A 19,838-nucleotide genomic window follows, 5' to 3' on the forward strand; every position below is an offset into this window, starting at 1 on the left:
CAGCTGGTGAGCTGTGCCAGCTGACACTAGCTGAGCATCCTGGCTTTGGCTAGGACAGGGTCAATTGGCAAAAGAAGCTGGGAGGGGCCATGGCCAGGGCAGCAGAACCAAAACAGCCAGTGGGTTATTGATACCCCCTCTACTGTGCCCTGCTGAGACCACACCTGCAATACTGTGCCCAGTTTTGGCCTCACCAGTTCTAGAGAGACAGGGACCTGCTGGAGAGAGTCCAATAGAGGCTATGAGGATGCTTAGGGGACTCGAGCACCTCCCCTATGAGGAAGGACTGAGAGCCCTGGGGCTGTTTGGTCTCAAGAAGAGAAGTCTGAGAGGAGATCTGATCAATGTCTGTGACTATTTGAGGGGTAGGTGTCTGGATGAAGGTGACGGTCTCTTCTTGGTGATGCTCAGTGATAGGACAAGGAACAAAAGGTACAAGCTGGAACACAGGAGGTTCCACTTAAACATGAGGAGAAACTTCTTTACTGTGAGGATGACAGAGCCCTGGAGCAGGCTGCCCAGAGAGGTTGTGGAGTGTCCCTCTCTGGAAACTTTTAAAACCCACCTGGAGGTGTTCTTGTGAGAGCTGCCCTGGGTGATCCTGCTCTGGCAGGGGGGTTAGACTGGGTGATCTCTGGAAGTCCCTTGCAACCCCTAACATCCTGTGATCCTGACCTCACATCCAGTACAGAAGAGTGGCAGGGAGCTGGCTGTGGGCAGCGCAGCTGGAGGGGCAGTGCAGCTGGAGGGGCAGTTCTGCTGTGCATCACTGGGTTTGTGTGGCACCTCAGCAGGAGTCTCCCTGTTGTTCCTTCCATCTCTGTGCTGTTCTGCTCAACTCTCCTTACCTTGGCCCAGAAAGGTTTTGCCTTTTTGTCCTGATTCTCCTCCCCATCCCACCAGAGGGGAGAGAGCAAGCAGCCACATGGTGCTCAGCTGCCAGCTGGGCTTGAACCAGGACCATGAGGAACTGTTGCTATATTTTCACCTGGTCCATGAAGATTTATGTACTAATTCCCTGCAAAGCATTACAAGGAAGGAGGAGGAACAGAAAAAAATCTCCTAGCTGGGTCCACAAGTGCTGTTCCATAAGTTAGTTATCTCAGCCTCGCTGGGTCAGGTCTTACCGAGAGGGTGATATATCCAGGGCTGTCATGTAAATCATTTCCTTTTGAACACTTATATCTAATCAACTTCAGGCCTTTGTTTTGGACACACTGTATGTTTCATAAGCTGAAGAACTCCCTCTGATGAAATCCTTGCCTCCTGACCCCAAAAATCCATCTGAACAAAATTGCCCCATCAGGAGTTCAGATAATTGCTTGGCCTTTTCCTGTCAGTCATAAACCAGACTGAGCCAACTTTTTTGGACACTGCCCCACAATTTAATGTGCTTTTCAAGCACGTTCTGAGCAGCAGAACAGAACAGGAGGTGGCTGCTTTTGGAAACGTGTGGTGCTTTCCAGGCTTCAGCACAGACATCAGAGGCTCTCTTTTCTGGTGCCATATGGATGATTGTGTGATAAAAATTCACCAGCAGGTAGTTCTGCAATTATTGTACTTACAGCTCCATTGGTCTTAAATCTTGTTTATATACTGTGGGCTTTTTTCTTTCACTGGAAGGAACTCCCAGGCTCTCCCTTTCCTTGTGCCAAAGCTTACACAGCACTGAGTAGTCCAGGCACAATTTAAAGACTCGACCTTTCTCGTGCCCAGAGGACGTTTGAGAGCGAAGGCTTTCTCCACCAACTCCTTTGGGATCCACAGCCATGCAGCATTTTGGCCCTAGCAGAGGTGGCTGACGCAGCAGGACACTGGCACTAGGTGAAGGTTGTGCTCACCACCTGGCCACGGCAGCATTCACCATGCAGGGATGAGGCTTACAACCAGGAGAAGCCGAAGTCCTCCCTGGGGGCTGAGCTGGGACGCTGTCCAAGCGCCATGGGGGGCAGCAGGATGAGAGGTCCACACGAAAGGCACGGCGTGGACTCAGCGAGAGCCAGCAGAAAGTTTCCTACTGACAGCTGAAGGGGCCATGATTTTCTGCCCCCCAGCCACCCTCAACAGCCTGCTGGTGTGCACAGGATTGCTTGGGAAGGTGAGGAAGATTTGCTGGAGGAAGCCCAGCACATTTCTGCTGGTGAACGGCAAGCAGCCCCACGCGCTTTGGCCGGTGCTAAAGCCTGAACAATGAGAAGTATTACAAACATTCAGACATCACAGACAAGGGTTTACAGAGATCACAGTCTGGAGTTGAAAGCCTGGGAAGTCCTCAAGGAGAAGGTGTGGTCTGGGGCAGCACGTGTGAGCCAAGAGCTCTCCTAGTACCTCTGCTGCTCTCAAGGTCTGATGAGAAGATTAAGTTCATGGGCAAAGCACACTGTGAAAATGGAAAGCAGGCTGCTCCATCTGTTACTAAGCTGAAAGTACAGAATGTACATGAATGCTAGAAAAGAAAAATCACTACAAGGCCATTCTACAGCAAGAGGACATTTTTCCAAGGAGTGGAAAACAGGGACCTGCAGAGCTTCGGTGCCATGGAGGAATCTCACTTCAGCATTTGAGTCCTGGCCACAGCAGCAGAGCTGCAGAGCCATATGAGGCACTTCACAGACCATTAAGATGCTAAACCTGCATATCTGATGGCTCCTCCTGACAGACAGGCTCCATTAGACATCACCATGCCTGAGGTTTCAGCCTCTTAGTGGTTTGCTGGAAGTGATTGCTACCTTGCAGGGGTGACAAAACTGAACATAACATGACTCTGCCACAATTTCACAGTATCACAGTACCACAGTACAGAAGAGATTGGAAGGGACCTACAGAGATCACCCAGTCCAACCCCCCTGCCAGAGCAGCATCACCCAGGGCAGTCTGCACAGGAATGCATCCAGGTGGGGTTGGAAAGTCTCCAGAGAAGGAGACTCCACAACCTCTCTGGGCAGCCTGCTCCAGGGCTCTGCCACCCTCACTGAAGTTTCTCCTCAGGTGGAGGTGGAATCTTCTATGTTCAAGTTTGAACCTGCTGTTCCTTGTCTTATCCCTGTGCACCACCCAAAAGAGATTGCCCCCCTCTACTTGACACCCACTTCACACCTTCAGCAGAGTCATCTGGAAACACCAACGGTGTTTCTGACTCTGGTGAGTGACATATAGGGCAGGGGTTTGGCTTCAGCACAGCCTCAGGAGAGAATGTGCATGTGGCTTTCAGGTCTGTACGGTTACAGAACAGGTCCTGAAGCTCATGGCATTTTGCAGTGTACCTCTTTCAGCCTGTAGTCTTAGGCGGAGCTCTTGCAGGGTTTATGAGCTCAGCAGTGTACTTTAGTGAGCCTGCAGTCTCAGGCAGAGCTCTTGCAGGGTTTATAAGCTCAGCAGTGTACTTTAGTGAGCCTGCAGTCTCAGGCAGGGCTCTTGCAGGGTTTATAAGCTCAGCAGTGTACTTTAGTGAGCCTGCAGTCTCAGGCAGAGCTCTTGCAAGGTTTATAAGCTCTCCTCTGAGGACGTGCAGAAAGCATGAAGCCTCAGAAAGTTTGTATGCTCTACAAGAGCACCAGCAGCAAAGGCTTCAGGAGCCTCCTTGCAGTGTTGCACACACTGGAGTGACAGCACCCACGGAGCAGCACATACTGAGCTGCTTTCCCTCAGATTTCTTACTATTTCAGAATTTAGATCAAGTGTAGGAAAATAACTACCAAATTTCACAGCCCTGCCTTTCTCCTCCTCACTATTGTCAGAAAAGCCCTTGCCTTGTCATTTCCCTGTGCTGTGAAAGGGATTTCCAGGCTGGATGCCCTCTGTTTCAACCTTTACCTTCGTGTTTCTTCACCTCGAATGCTCCCTGTGGCTGCCGCACGTCTCTGCTGTCACCCCTCTTTGATCCTTCCAAGCATCATACGGAAAAAATCAGCGTGCGGGCTGCTGCTTTGAGCCCAGCAACGAGCATATCCAGAATAAAACGGGAAGCGAACAAACGGGGACCGAAATGAGGGCAGAGATTTCGGTGAGCTCAGGGCAGTCCCGCGGTACCGCCCCACCCTAGGAAACGAACAAAAGGAAGCGAACCGTCCGCGGGAAGCCCTGTGGGACCGTCACGGCGGCAGCCGGGAGACACTCACGGTAGCACACCGTGTGTATGCCCGCCTGTGTGTCGGAGCATAACTCCCCGCCGGGCGCACACACGGCGAAGCGGGAGATCCTCCTGGGTCCCTCCCGCTGTCCCGGTGCCCTTATCTGACCGGCGCGGGGCGGCGGCACGTCTGGCTCTGGCCGGCAGGTGGCGCTGCCGTCTCGGGCAGGGCTTGGTCCGGCTCCGCCGCGGGTAAGGGAGACCCGGCCCCGGGAGCGGCGGGATGGGGAGAGAAGAGCCGGCCCCGGGAGCGGCGGGATGGGGAGAGGGGATCCAGCCCCGAGAGCAGCGGGATGGGGAGTGGAGATCCAGCCCCGAGAGCAGCGGGATGGGGAGAGGGGATCCAGCCCCGAGAGCAGCGGGATGGGGAGAGGGGATCCAGCCCCGAGAGCGGCGGGATGGGGAAAGAAGAGCCGGCCTCGAGAGCGGCGGGATGGGGAGAGGGGATCCAGCCCCGAGAGCAGCGGGATGGGGAGAGGGGATCCAGCCCCGAGAGCGGCGGGATGGGGAAAGAAGAGCCGGCCTCGAGAGCGGCGGGATGGGGAGAGGGGATCCAGCCCCGAGAGCAGCGGGATGGGGAGTGGAGATCCAGCCCCGAGAGCGGCGGGATGGGGAAAGAAGAGCCGGCCCTGGGAGCAGCGGGATGAGGAGAGGGGACCCAGCATCGGGAGCGGCGAGACGGGGCGTCCCTGCCCTCCTCCAGACAGTCGTCCCCCCCGGGTTCGAGGCACGGCGGGCTCTCCTGTAAGGGGGAGGAGGTCGGGAAAGAGAACGGGAGAGGAAAGCCGTTACACCGTGAGCCCTCTCCCAGGCCTGGGCACCCCTCGGGCAAAGGGCTGTCATGGCCTCACGGGAGAACAGTGCTCGGAGCCAGGGACCGCTTCCTACCCAGCGCGTTCCGTGTCACCCCAGGGCGTCTGGGGCGCTCGTGGTTTGCATCGGCTGTGAGTAGGATCCTCGCTCTCAGACCGATGGTATCGCACAGGTTTATTCCCGTCCTGCCCGGGGTTTTCTCTTGAGCTCTCTTAGTCCGGTCTGAGTGACTCACGGAAAGGCTCAGTGACTTTCCTAAGGACCCTCTGAGGTGTCGATTTCTCTTGCAACAGAATAAAAAGAACTTTCTCACTGCCTGGTGCCTCATACTAGCCTCTAAAATACATCACCTAGTTCAACCTGCCATGGTTTAGCCCTGCTATGAATTGATCCTCTCTAGAGAAGCGTGTTCTTGGCTCTTTCTTCTGATCATTTATTCTGTGCTGGTGGCTCTGAGCTCCCCTTTCTGTCCAAGGCACTGACAGCTGCTTCACAATCTCATTTAACAACGGTTCACTTGAGTTCAGAGACATTTGGTATGGAAGCAAGCACACAATCCGGATGTCTGGCACAGTCCAAACATGTTTCACCAAATTCAGAGACCAGACCCCTGTCCCAGCTCTCAGTAGTCACTAAATCCAACCAGCATTTCCTTGCCCACCAGTTGTTTCCTCCACAGCTCCCTGCTACAGGCACTGCCAGGTCTCCCTGCGATGCGCTCTGCTCCCTTCCCAGCCACCTGGGCAAAGGGCAGCTGATGACATTTTCCTATCACCACCTGCTGGTGTTTATCTTGGCCCTCCTACAGGTGTTGCCAAATGACTTTTGTAGGAGAAATGTGGAAAACAAGACCTAGGACAATGTACTGAAGGAACATGGAGGCTAGGGATGAAAACTCTCAAGATGCTCTTTCTGGAGCTTCAGTGTTCCTGTCCTGCCTTGCCCTGAGCCCTGGTGTGAGTGTGCAGCTCCAGGTCCCTCAGGAGAAGCAAGGGCCATCAGCAGTTCTCAAAACTAGGGCTTGGGAGCTCATCCAGAACCCAACCTCTGCTCTGCAAAACCTGTGATTTCAGAAGCAGGGATGGTTTGGATGGGCTGAAAACCCAGAGGGAGCACAGATTTGCATCAGGTGCGTGGATGCTGTTGTAGGCCCCATGAGACACTGGTAACTACAACATGGAGTTGTTTTAATAAACAAAGACTTGCATGTTGCCATTGGAAGGTGAATCATAGAAATTGTCAGGGTTGGAAAGGACCTCAAGGATCAGCCAGTTCCCACACCTCACACTACAGCAGGTTGCTCACAGCCACATCCAGCCCAGCTGCCAAAACCTCCAGGCATGAGGCTGCCACCAGCTCCCTGGGCAACCTGTGCCAGGCTCTCACCACCCTCATGGGCAACAACTTCCTCACATCCAATCTCAATCTAACCACTTCTAGTTTTGCTCCATTCCCCCCAGTCCTATCACTCCCTGACACCCTCAAAAGTCCCTCCCCAGCTTTCTTGGAGCCCCCTTCAGATACTGGAAAGCCACAAGAAGGTCTCCTGGGAGCTTTCTCCAGACTGAACAACCCCAACTCCTTCAGTCTGTCTCCATAGCAGAGCAGCTCCAGCCCTCTGCTCATCCTCGTGGCCCTTCTCTGGACACCTTCCAGCACCTCCAGATCCTTCCTGTCCTAGGGGCTCCAGAACTGGACACAGTGCTCCAGGTGTGGTCTCAGCAGAGTGGAGCAGAGGGGCAGAATCCCCTCCCTGGCCCTGCTGGCCACACCTCTCTTGCTGCAGCCCAGGCTCTGCTTGGCTCTCTGGGCTGCAAGTGTTCACTGCTGGCTCCTGTTGAGCTTCTCATCCCCCAACACCCCCAAGTCCTTTTCTTCAGGGCTGCTCTCAAGCCAGTCCCTGCCCAGCCTATACTGGTGCCTGGGATCGTACTGACCCAGCTGCAGGACCTTGCATGAAGTCAGATTTGGAGTTCCTTTGTGTTTTAACAGACATGGAAATAACAACAAACTAAGGGAACGTGCTTGCTTGTAAGAGAGCAAAGCCACGCAAGTCAGACTGAGAGCCATCAAACTTACTCCTGCTGAATAACAGCCCTTTGCTCCCTGAATGAATAAAGCAGTCCTGATGGTGCTATCAAGGAACATGATTCCAGTAAGTTATATACAATTCTGGACTTCTTTTCAAAATACATGTGTTAATGTATTTTTTCCCCCTGTTTTTCTGGAAATAAGCCCATTCCATTCTTTTTTTGGCCTGCACTCTCCTTTGCTATAGCTCTGATAAAGCTCAGGCTGTGAAGTATTCCTTCAGCTACCTCAACACAAGTGTTGACATCACCAGGAAGGATGCAGTGCTACAGCAGAAGGAATATCTCCAAGGGAAAGGCCAGGCTGTAATTACAGGGGATGAAATAGAAGATTCTGGGCCCCTCAATTTAAGAAGGACATTGAGACTCTTGAATGTGTCCAGAGAAGGGCAACGAGGCTGGGGAGGGGTCTGGAGCACAGCCCTGTGAGGAGCGGCTGAGGGAGCTGGGGTTGCTTAGCCTGGAGAAGAGGAGGCTCAGGGGAGACCTTCTTGTTCTCTCCAACTCCCTGAAGGGAGGTTGTAGCCAGGTGGGGGTTGGTCTCTTCTCCCAGGCAACCAGCACCAGAACAAGAGGACACAGTCTTAAGCTGTGCCAGAGGAAGTTTAGACTTGAGGTGAGGAGAAAGTTCTTCCCAGAGAGAGTTGTTCACTATTGGAATGTGCTGCCCAGGGAGGTGGTGGAGTCACTGTCCCTGGAGGTGTTCAAGAGGGGATTGGATGTGGCACTTGGAGCCACGGTTTAGTTAGTCATGAGGTGTTGGGTTACAGGATGGACTTGATGATCACTGAGGTCTTTTCCAACCTTATTGATTCTAAGAGCCTATGATTCTATGCCCAGCCAAAGATTAGAGTGCTTCCATTGACTTTAACCTGTAACTCTGTCATCTTGCTGAAGAACTACTGTGGGATTTCAGGAACAAGTGAGGCTTGATGAATTTTGAGGCAAAAAACTGATATTGATTAATTATTGGTAAGTCCTGAAAACAGTGTACATGCTGGGAATGTCTCCACACAACATGCATCTCTGGTTTCCATTCCTTGTCATGCTGCTGTTGAGGGGGAATACTGAACATCCCCTGCTGTGCAATCCCTGCCTTGGGAAAGGGATGGTGTCATTAGAATAATGGAATTGTCAGGGTTGGAAGGGACCTCAAGGATCAGCCACTTCCAACCCCCCTGCCATGGCCAGGGATACCTCACACTACAGCAGGTTGCTCACAGCCACATCCAGCCTGGCTGCAAACACCTCCAGGCAGGAGGCTTCCACCACCTCCCTGGGCAACCTGTGCCAGGCTCTCACCACCCTCATGGGGAAGAACTTCTTCCTAACATCCAAGCTGAATCTACCCATTTCTAGTTTTGCTCCATTCCCCCCAGTCCTATCACTCCCTCACACCCTCAAAAGTCCCTCCCCAGCTTTCTTGGAGCCCCCTTCAGATACTGAAAGCCACAAGAAGGTCTCCTGGGAGCCTTCTCTTCTCCAGACTGAACAACCCCAACTCCTTCAGTCTGTCTCCATAGCAGAGCAGCTCCAGCCCTCTGCTCATCCTGGTGGCCCTTCTCTGGACACCTTCCAGCACCTCCAGATCCTTCCTGTCCTAGGGGCTCCAGAACTGGACACAGAGCTCCAGCTGTGGTCTCAGCAGAGTGGAGCAGAGGGGCAGAATCCCCTCCCTGTCCCTGCTGGCCACACTTCTCTTGCTGCAGCCCAGGCTCTGCTTGGCTCTCTGGGCTGCAAGTGCTCACTGCTCCTGTTGAGCTTCTCCTCCCCCAGCACCCCCAAGGCCTTTTCTTCAGGGCAGCTCTCAAGCCAGTCCCTGCCCAGCCTATATTGGTGCTTGGGGTTGCCCTGACTCACCTGCAGGACCCAGCACAGGCAGTGCTGAGATTTATAGGGAAGTAAAGACACTTTCTGATATTAAGCAAAGAAAAGCTGAGCTGGATAAAGAGCTTCTGTCCCTTTTTTCCTGAACTGTAACCAAGTAACAATAATAAAGGCCACAAACCAGCGAAGGGGAAAGTCCCCAGGGACTGCATCCAGCTGGTCTGGGTTTATGACACCGAGATCCCCTCTTGTCACGACCACTTCATGCACTTTATTATGCAGTCACATTTTATTCACTCTCATTTTCTTCCCCAACTTCAGTTAATAAAACACCTTCCAGTCATCAGACTGCTCTTAGCAGTTGTAGGGTGCCTGGTTGTCGTCTTTTATGAAGAGCAGAGATGTGTGCAGCTTTAAGAACTAATTCACACACACACAGAGAGGCCATTACCTGTGGAACATGTTGGCATGTGAGGATGCTAAACTGCAGCCATCCTTCCCATGAACATCAGTGAGAGCAACATTTGTGCCTTTCCCCATGTGAAGGAGACAGGAGCTGAACAGAAGCAGCCCTTTTGCAATCCCTGTGGACCAGCCTTGCCATAAAGAGGTCAAACCTCTGCCCCAGCCAAGAATCTTCTTGCCTGTGGATGGCTTTGGACTCAGGCCCAAAATGAATAAATCTCTCTGGAGTCTGGAAAGTCAGAGGCAAAGCAGCACCTTCTGCAGTATTGCTCATTTATTCTCTGTTTCACCCTCAGTGAGCACAGGGCTTGTAGAAGTTCTTTAGAATAAGAGTGGTGAAATACTGTAAGAGGCTGCCCAGGGATGTGCCTGAGGCCCCATCCCTGGCAACATTCAAGCTCAGACTGGATGTGTCCCTGGGCAGCCTGCTATAGTTGGAGGTGTCCCTGCTGCCTGCAGGGGGCTTGGCCAAGATGCCTTTTGAAGGGTCCCTTCCAACCCAATGCAATCTGAGATTCTATTGTTACCTACACTGTTTGTACAGTTTCAGCCTGGTTTTCCTAAAGGAGATTTTCACTGTTCTATTGCCATAGATAAAATACCCAGGATAAAATCAATGCCTGCTTGCAGCCCAGAGAGCCAAGCAGAGCCTGGGCTGCAGCAAGAGAAGTGTGGCCAGCAGGGCCAGGGAGGGGATTCTGCCCCTCTGCTCAGCTCTGCTGAGACCACAGCTGGAGCTCTGTGTCCAGTTCTGGAGCCCCTAGGACAGGAAGGATCTGGAGGTGCTGGAAGGTGTCCAGAGAGGGGCCAGGAGGATGAGCAGAGGGCTGGAGGTGCTGGAAGGTGTCCAGAGAGGGGCCATGAGGATGAGCAGAGGGCTGGAGCTGCTCTGCCATGGAGACAGACTGAGAGAGTTGGGGCTGTGCAGTCTGGAGAAGAGAAGGCTCTGAGGAGACTTTCTTGTGGCCTTGCAGTATCTGAAGGTGGCAACAAGAAAGCTGGGGAGGGACTTTTTAGGATCATAGAATCATTGAATTGTTGGGGTTGGAAGGGACCTCAAGGATCATCTAGTTCCAACCCCCCTGCCATGAGCAGGGACACCTAATGCTAGATCAGCTTGCTCGGAGCCACATGCATCCTGGCCTTAAAAACCCTCCAGGAATGAGGCTGTCAGGGAGTTATAGGACTGGGGTGGATGGACCAAAACTAGCAATGGGTAGATTCAGCTTGGATGTTAGGAAGAAGTTGTTCCCCATGAGGGTAGTGAGAGACTGGCACAGGTTGCCCAGGGAGGTGGTGGAAGCCTCCTGCCTGGAGGTGTTTGCAGCCAGGCTGGATGTGGCTGTGAGCAACCTGCTGCAGTGTGAGGTGTCCCTGGCCATGGCAGGGGGGTTGGAAGTGGCTGAGCCTTGAGGTCCCTTCCAAGCCTGACAATTCCATGATTCTATGAATTTCTTCTTTTAAATGCACTAATGATTTAAATCTGATCATTCCCTATTCCCTCCTGCCATGCTGGTGTTTGCCCATACCAATAACTGTGCACATGTAGTGGGAGAAGAGGCAGGGGCATGAATCCCTGTGCCAGGGCAGCAGTGGCATCATTGGAGAGGTGCAATGCGCTGACATCCACCTCAGCTTTAGAGCTCTGGCTTGCTACCACTGCACCCATATAGAGAAACCCCCCACATCCTACATTGAGAAAGACTAAGTGTGCACAGTGGCAGGTCAGGGATCAGTCCAGCTGATTTAATTAGTCCCAGAGCAAGCATTTTAGATAAGGGAATCCAGAGTTATGATGAAGCTGCAATGAAATCAAAATATGCCAGGGTGCTCTGGCTGGCAAATCCAAAGGAGGAGGCTCAGGGGAGACCTTCTTGCTGTCTACAACTACCTGAAGGGAGGTTGTAGCCAGGTGGGGGTTGGTCTCTTCTCCCAGGCAACCAGCACCAGAACAAGAGGACACAGTCTCAAGCTGTGCCAGGAGAAGTTTAGGCTGGAGGTGAGGAGAAAGTTCTTCACTGAGAGAGAGATTGGCCCTTGGAATGTGCTGCCCAGGGAGGTGGTGGAGTCCCCATCCCTGGAGGTGTTCATGAGCGTGGCACTTGGTGCCATGGTTTATTTAGTCATGAGGTGTTGGGTGACAGGTTGGACTTGATGGTCCTTGAGGTCTTTTCCAACATTATTGATTCTATGATTCCTCCTTTTTTTTTTTCCAGCTTCAGCATTCTTTTGCCTTTGTGGTGCTGCAAATAGTTTGGGGGAATCTGTTTAACGCTGCAGCTTGATGTTACAGGGTAACCACGCTGCTGCACGAAACAGAAAGCAGGCAGGCAAACTGAAACAAACAAACTGGTTTGGCTTCCCCAGAGGTAGCACTGATAAACAGTTTGGTCAGCCAATGCATTTTGTGGACAATGTTTAAGGAAACATTAGCTGCTCACATGCTCAGCTTGAAGAAGCTTTATCCTCCCTGTGCCAGTATTTATAGCCATCGTTTAATAGGAAGCCTCTAATGATAACATCTTACTGCTTGTTTAATCATCTTTTTACTCAGTGAAATAACTGAGTTAATTTGGGCCCAAGAAAGGCTGTGGACACTGTGGCTGGCTCAGGTCAGGGCACCACTGCTCTGTGTGCCGGGGGAGCTCTCTGCAGGAGCCGGCTCAGTGTGGGGCTGTGTCCCAGCACTGCCCCTCAGCGAAATACTTCAGCTGTTTCCTCGGGGAAAGGCAAAAGCTTCTCTTTGCTGTGCCTCTCCCACACATTGTACCAGGGATATGAAAAATGGCTTTTAAAAATGACAGAGATTTACAAATGCAAAAGGGAAGTGCAAAGGGAAGGGAACTCTTGCAGCACGTGGGGGTGTTTTCTGAGATGGAGTTGAATTTGCACTGAGGATGTCCATAGTAGAGAAGATCCAGCCAACAGCTAAACTGGTATAGAATCACAGAGTTGCCAGGGTTGGAAGGGACCTCAAAGATCCAGTTCCAGCCCACCTGCCACGTGCAGAGACACCTCACACTACAGCAGGTTGCTCACAGCCACATCCAGCCTGGCCTTAAAATCCTCCAGGGATGAGGCTTCCACCACCTCCCTGGGCAACCTCTTTCAGGGTCTCACCACCCTCATGGGGAAGAACTTCTTCCTAACATCCAATCTGATAAAACCACTGCCAGCCTGCCTTTCCCTCTCCTTCCTTGATCCCTTCCTCTTTCATTCTATGCATCTCACTCCCCTCTCAGTAAAATCAACAAAACAGAGAATAGGGGAGAAAAAGTAGAATTAAAATGACAGCTGTCACCATCACATAGCTGTGCCTCTCCATTCCCTGCCACCATCTTCAGATCAGGGAATGTCCCCAGCCTGGGGACTGCTGCAGCTTAGCTCCTTCTTACACCAAGGCACTGATAAGAATCAACATGAATTTTGCACTTCCCAGGAGCTGCTTTCCCTTGCCAGAGGCTTCTCACTTGGCAGCCCCTGCTTTGGGTCTGTTTGCAGCAATTTGGGTCTATATACCACTCCTAAAGGTGTTTCTTTAGGGCAGACATCTGCCTGTCCTTGCCCAGGAAACAACATCCAGCTGCCACTGGTGGACTGCTTTGAAAGAGTAAATATGAAGGGGGAAAAACAAATTTCCCCCACTACCACCAAGAAGAAATGCAAATAGCAGTGGGAGGCAGCCCCCATCCTGAACATTTTGCAGCTGAAAGAAGGAATGAGGCAGAAACAGCAGCAAGGAAAGGTAGAGTGGAACTCCTGAGGTAGTGTGAGTATGGCTGAGATCGGTAGCCACATCTTTGGAGTCTCTGGTAAGCTGCTTGCCTGCATCCCAACGTGAGCAACACAACAGTAACTGAGATGCCTGAGAGTCATCTCAGGTCCTGTGAGAAAACCCAGCTGCCATGCAGTGCTGAAGTGACAAGAGGGAAGTGACAGCAATGAGAGGAGCAAGAAAGGAACTGTAAAGTAACAGGATGCAAATAAATTCTGTTCTGCTGCTAGGCCAAGCTGTGATGATGCAGCACTTTGCACAGAGTCCTTCAGCTCTTTTCAGAAGGCATTCACTGCATATCCCTGGCCCTCTCCAGGCAGAACGTTTCTGGTGGTGATGGCTCCTGTCGGTGAACATCATTCCACAGCACCAGCCTAAGCAAAACCAAAGCTGGAAGCCTGAGCTTGAGGGAACCACCCCCAAAACCTGCAGTTAGATCTAACTGCAAGCATCCTCACGCAGAATGTAGAAGGGCAAGAAATGTCTGCAAATCATCCCACGTGGCTCTTTCCCTAAAATCAGAAGTTGCCAGGCACAAAAGCTCCTGCACTCCCTGCACTGAAGCGAAGAACAGTCCTAGACATATGGCCACTAAGGATTAAAGACAATAAATAGCATCATTTAGCCCACAAATGAAGGGCTGGATCCTGCTGGGGCTGAGCTCCTTTTGTGTCCCAGAAAAAATTAGGGATTGTGGCTATTCTGCCCCGGAGAAGAAATGCCAAGTGTCCTCCGGGGATGGGTTAGCAGCCTAGTGGAAAGTCCAGCTCAAAAGAAAACAATCAATTCAACCACCAGCAAACCCCCCAGAAGAGAGAAGGCGGCATGGAAGCGACAGCCTTTCGCTTTTAGCCCCCCCAAGAGCTGAAAATGAGGCGGGAAGCGGCTCTCATCCTGCCACCGGCTGCAGGGTTGAGAAAGGACAGAAAGTGTCCAAGTTAGCAGCCTGGCTGAACAGAATAGAAATGGACAGGGTTCAGTTTCTATAGCTGGAGCTCTGAGACAGATTATGACAGGTTAATGGAGACTGTGACAACCTCTATCCATGCAAATAAACACTGAACTCGAGCCCCTCTGTTTTCCCTGAGCACCAGTAAATAAAAGTATAACAGAGACCTCATGTAAAGTAACCATATGCTTATAATTACACAAACATTGTAGATCCCCTGTGTGAAATTTCACATCTTTATTGCTTCTATTTTAATGTTTACAAAGTTAGCAGTGATTTTTCAATACCAAATCTATCTGAAACAGGAAAGGCAATTTCCTACCTCCTCAGAATGCTCCACCCCGGCACCAGCGAGAGCAGAACTGCTCCTGCGAACCTCCTCCCTTTTCCCCTGCTCTATCCACTGCAGTTTGTTTCCCTGATGTTCAGGATATGTTTTGAACGCAGGAGTGGTTTCCCTCTTCATGCCCATACAGTGAGTTTTTAAGCGTGAGCGAGAGGCAATGTGGTTCTAATCTAAGACAGTGACAAAAATGCAGAGAGCTTGCAGGGGAGCGGCGTTGCCACTGGTTCGCGGCGAAATAAAACGCTGTGAAAGGCAGCCGTGGTGCACGGGGTTAGCCCTGACGCTTCTCCCGACATTTCCTGTGAAAAGACTAACTGCCAAAAGCAGGAGCAAAAGAGGGAGAAAGGGGAAAGCTCATCCCTGTGCCGTGAGGCTACACGAGCCTCCGCCGAGCCGGAGCGTGGGGGACTCGCTTGGAAGAGCCCGCGGGCCATGGGGCACTGAGAGAGGCGCAGATTCCTCACCGGATGCTTGGAAAGTGAAAGAGCTTTCCTTGAAGGGACAATGCAGGAGATGATTCAGAGTCTCCTGAAGCAACCCTGCGTATATGGGTGTGCTCCTTCATCTCCTCTTAGTTCACACGCCATAGTTCTGACAGTTAAAATTCTTGCTCTGCTTAGACTTTGGAGGTTTGTGCTAACAGTTTGGAGAGTGTGGAGGCTGAAACAAATACGCTGAGGGGAAAAGAATTAAATTAGGGTTCGTTGTACCAAGTAACAACAAAAAGAAAACCAACAAACAAACATTTGTCTAATCTGATGATCCAGGATGCAGGCAGCAGAGAAAGAAACTTGGTGCTCCGTCCCCAGTGATGCCCTCAGCTGAGAGCAGGACAGGAGAGGCAGGCAGGGAGAGGAGCTGGTGCATTGCCCACAAGGGAATGTCCCCCAGGGGAAGGGGTAGCAAATTCTGGGCCAAAATCTACCTTCTGGGAAAATAATGAAAGGAAGAAAGGGAGAGAGAAGGAGAGAAAGAGAGAAAGAAAGAGAGAGAGAAAGAAAGAGAGAGAGAAAGAAAGAGAGAGAGAAAGAAAGAGAGAGAGAAAGAAAGAAAGAAAGGGAGAGAAAGAGAGAAAGAGAGAAAGAGGAGGGAAGGAGGGAAGGAGGGAAGGAGGGAAGGAGGGAAGGAGGGAAGGAGGGAAGGAGGGAAGGAGGGAAGGAGGGAAGGAGGGAAGGAGGGAAGGAGGGAAGGAGGGAAGGAGGGAAGGAGGGAAGGAGGGAAGGAGGGAAGGAGGGAAGAAAAAGAAAGAAAGAAAGAAAGAAAGAGAAATTCCTGCTAGTATGGAGCACCAAACCACAATCTTTTCAGGAGTGCTGCAGCAAGGAAGAAGAGAGGCTAAAAATATGGAGGCTAAACCAGTGGGAGTTCAATGCCTTGGGTCTGGTATCTCTGAAGAAGAAAAACACCACCCTCCCCCCCCATTTTCCAAGCCAATGCCGAGACTGATGTTTTGCTGAGAACCAGCACATGTGGGCATTGCAGAAAACGTTGTGCTAACTGCTCTGGCAGTAGGAAACCCTACCCCTGTAATTATGTGGTGTGACCACGATCTTTTTGGAGGCTTTTTGTGTGTGGCAAAGGAGGAAGCAGCCCATGCTTTGAGCGGTCGTGTTTTGTACTCATCCTAATAGAGAATGAATTGCGTTCACAGAAATGGAAACGCTGCAGCGCTTCCGTCACGGTGAAAAATAAGACACGAGCTAGGCATTAAAGACCAATAAAATCTGTGAAGAGGGACTGTCTACAAACTGATCAGCTCTGTCTACAAACTGATCAGCTCTGTGCTAGTGCTCCTCATGCACCTTCTGAAAGGCCACAACCCAGATACTCAAACCTTGCTTGACCCCTTGTGCAGGAATGAAAGACCCACCTGGGTGTGTTCCTGTGTGACCTGGTATAGGTGGTCCTGCTCTGGCAGTGGGGTTGGATTGGATGATCTTTCAAGGTCACTTCCAGCCCCTAACATCCTGTGGTTCTGTGACCTCAACCTGCTGCTCATTTTATGGCTGTAACAAGATATATTTCCATTAAACCTACCGAGTGAAAAAAAATTACAGATGATTTCGTCTGTGTCCTGGCCTTCAAATTCTCCTCTCACGAGTTTTCTTTCCACCAGAAAAGCAAATTCACAGAATCACAGAAACATACAGGGTGGAAAAGACCCTCAGGATCACCAAGTCCAACCTACACTACAAGGGTCGCCCCTAAACCATATCCCCAAGCACCACATCCAACCCACCTTCAAACACATCCAGGCCTGGTGACTCAAGCACCTCCCTGAGCAGCTCATTCCAATGCCTGACCACTCTTTCCATGAGAAATCTTTTCCTACTGTCCAGTCTAAACCTACCCAGTCATAGCTTGAGTAGCCTAAATTACCTGGGAGAAGAGACCAGCACCAGCCTCTTTACAATGTCCTTTCAGGTAGCTGTAGACAACAACCAGGTCTCCCCTCAGCCTTCCCCTTTTTCAAACTAAATGAAACAAACCAAGCAAACAAAATCAAAGAGAAACGAGGACTAAATGAATGCATTTTAAAAACTGAAACATGTGAAAGCTGTGTGGATTAGTGCAGGGAAATTGAAGGAAGTGGTTTTCAAATTGCTTGGGTTTGGAGAAACATGCTGAAACCAATCAATCAATCAATCAATCATTCAAGTTAGAAAAGATTTGTAATGCAATTATAACCAAAATCTGGCCAACTTTTGTTGTGGAGCAAACCAGAAAGGAAATCTTTTTTTCAAAGTGCTATTCTTCTTATTCTTATTCTTTCTTTTTTTTTTTTTCTTCTGGTGGCAGCTATTATTTAACTCTTCTTATTGTTGCTGCTGTTGTTACACCCTTTGCTGAGCTCCGGAGCCAGGATTCCAAGTGTTCCACAGGCAACGATTCCCTCCCTCCCGTGCTGCCTGCCAGGTGCCTGCTCCTGCCTGTGCTTCCCAGGTCCAGGTCCAGGTTGTTTTCTCAATGCTAATCAACATCAAAACATCTTCAGATGGTTTTGTTGCATTCAGATCCCTCTCAATGATCTGACTGAGGGAGTTGGGGTCGTTCAGGCTGCAGAAGAGAAGGCTCCGAGGAGACATTCTTGTGGCCTTCCAGTATCTGAAGGGGGCTACGAGAAAGCTGGGGAGGGACTTTTGAGGGTGTCAGGGAGTGATAGGACTGGGGGGGATGGAGCACAACTAGAAATGGGGAGATTGAGATTGGCTGTGAGGAAGAAGTTGTTCCCCATGAGGGTGGTGAGAGACTGGCACAGGTTGCCCAGGGAGGTGGTGGAAGCCTCCTGCCTGGAGGTGTTTGCAGCCAGGCTGGCTGTGGCTGTGAGCAGCCTGCTGTAGTGTGAGGTGTCCTTGCCCATGACAGGGGGGTTGGAAGTGGCTGATCCTTGAGGTCCCTTCCAACCCTGACAATTCTCTGATTCTATGACTGTCCAGCTGCTTAAGACACCACAGTTGCTACATCTTTTGGTTCCCTACATTCTCTTGCTCTCTTAAGTGGCTGTCCTGGCAATTAGCTGTATTGAACAATGGCTTTGTCTTCCAAAATGGCAAGGGGACACTGGGAGCAATGGGGCTGAGAGGAATGGGCAGGAGAGCAGCACTACCTACTCCACAGCTGTTAGCACTAACAGCATGCACTATCATCTGGTGAGCAGTGCTGTCTTGGGGGGATAACAGCAGGGTGTGCACCTGCCTCAGCCTCCACGCTGCCTGAAAGGTTGCTGGAGCCGGGGGAAAGACCCTCGTTGGCTGCAGAGGGCTTCCAGTCAGGCCCTCGATAAAAGAAGCGAGGGTGGAAAGCAGCCATCCCGGTCAGCTTTAGAGAATGTGTTAAAACACCCAAAAGCAGCAGGTAGAAATGAAGTCAGGCTGATGGAAGCTGTTTTCGAGACCACCCGACCCTTGCGGCTTTGCATTAGTATGAAACCACCTTCCCTTGGGAGAGGAGGAGGCCAAGGGAGGAAAAAGCTGAGAACAAAGAGGGAAGAGGAGAGACAGATCGAGAGACAAAGGCAGGAAGGGAACAGACACTCCGGGACCAGCAAGGGGACCCTGGAAACCAGCGGGGTGGGAGTGGGAAAGGGCAGCCGTGCAGCAGCAGCACTGGGAACCACAAGGAGGGGATGTGGGAAGTGGAAACAATATCAGAAGAGGAAAATAGGACAATGAAATGCAGCAGGAGAGAAAAGAAAGAGCCTGAGGGACTAGGGTTGGGCAGAAGTTGGAGGAGAAGAAACTGGAGCTGGGCAGCTGATTTGAGATAGCAGGCGGGAGCGTGGAATAAGTGAAGAGGGCACAAAAGAAGCAGAAGGAAACAAAAAAGTGATGATAAGGCTCCGGAAGGAACTGGGTCATGGCAAGAAAAAGTAGCCAAAATGCTAAGCACAGAGCAGAAAGATGGGAGCAGCAAAGAAGAGCAGAACTAACAAAAGCGAGGCATCAGAAACGCGAAGCCGAAGGGCCAGGAGGCGGGGGGGAGGTCCCAAAGCAGAAAACAGATGATGAAAAGAGAGAGGAACGGTCAGGAGGGTGTCTGTGAAGTCAGGGGCTAGGCAGGAGGAGTGAAAGCACAGTAAATAAAAGAGGGTGAAGAAACCAGGCCAGAGAGATGTGGGAATTGGTTTTGCAGAACACTTGCCTCATTTCTGCGCTGTCACTGATACTCTTTTGTAGCCCTGCTTCCTCACAGCTCATCTGCCAGCACCTCGCAGTGCATCTGCCCTGCTGAAGGGAAGCCAAGGCAATGACAGGCCTCACTCTCTAATACCAGCTATATGGTGTGTCCCACATCCAAATGGCTGTCTAGGGACAGCCTCTGGCATGAGCCACAATTTGCAACAGGCCTGGGCACCGGCTGGCAAAGTGGTAGCTGGCATGGGCCAAAATCACACTGTGGAGCTCACTAAGCCATGTATGGAAGACTGCAGGGCAGCACTTTGGAGATACCTTCTTCTCTAGTGGACATGCAGCCTGGGGCACTTGGAACCTGAATCCCTCAATTGCTTTGAATGTCCTCTATCACTCTCTTCACCTCCCCTAGCATCTCTCCCCAAGTGCTGGGGAGCATGGTGGGACTCAGCTCCCTACAAGAAAACCAGGACCTAACAGGCTGGATGTGTGCTTCCTGTGCCCCATCTGAGTCTGCTTGCCCTACTGATGTGTACTGCACTGGGAGCAGTGCCTGAAGCCCAGGCATGAGTTGCCCTCTCTTGGTGGAAAATGGTGGGGGAAGGGGGAAGACCAGAAAGTCCAGTGTACAACCACATGGCCCATGAAGAACAGCTGTTGATGAAGTGCAGAGATGTTAGATTCAGTGTGGGAAATCCCCAAGTGGCAGACCTAGAGCAGGTAGGAGAGGTAGGAATAAGTGGAAAATGGGAGATTAGGACACAAAATGGGGGAAGCTCAGCACAGGGGAAAACAAAAGCAGTGTGGGGAAAT

This window comes from Dryobates pubescens, chromosome 14 (assembly GCF_014839835.1).
Source record: "Dryobates pubescens isolate bDryPub1 chromosome 14, bDryPub1.pri, whole genome shotgun sequence".
NCBI classification, from domain to species: domain Eukaryota; kingdom Metazoa; phylum Chordata; class Aves; order Piciformes; family Picidae; genus Dryobates; species Dryobates pubescens.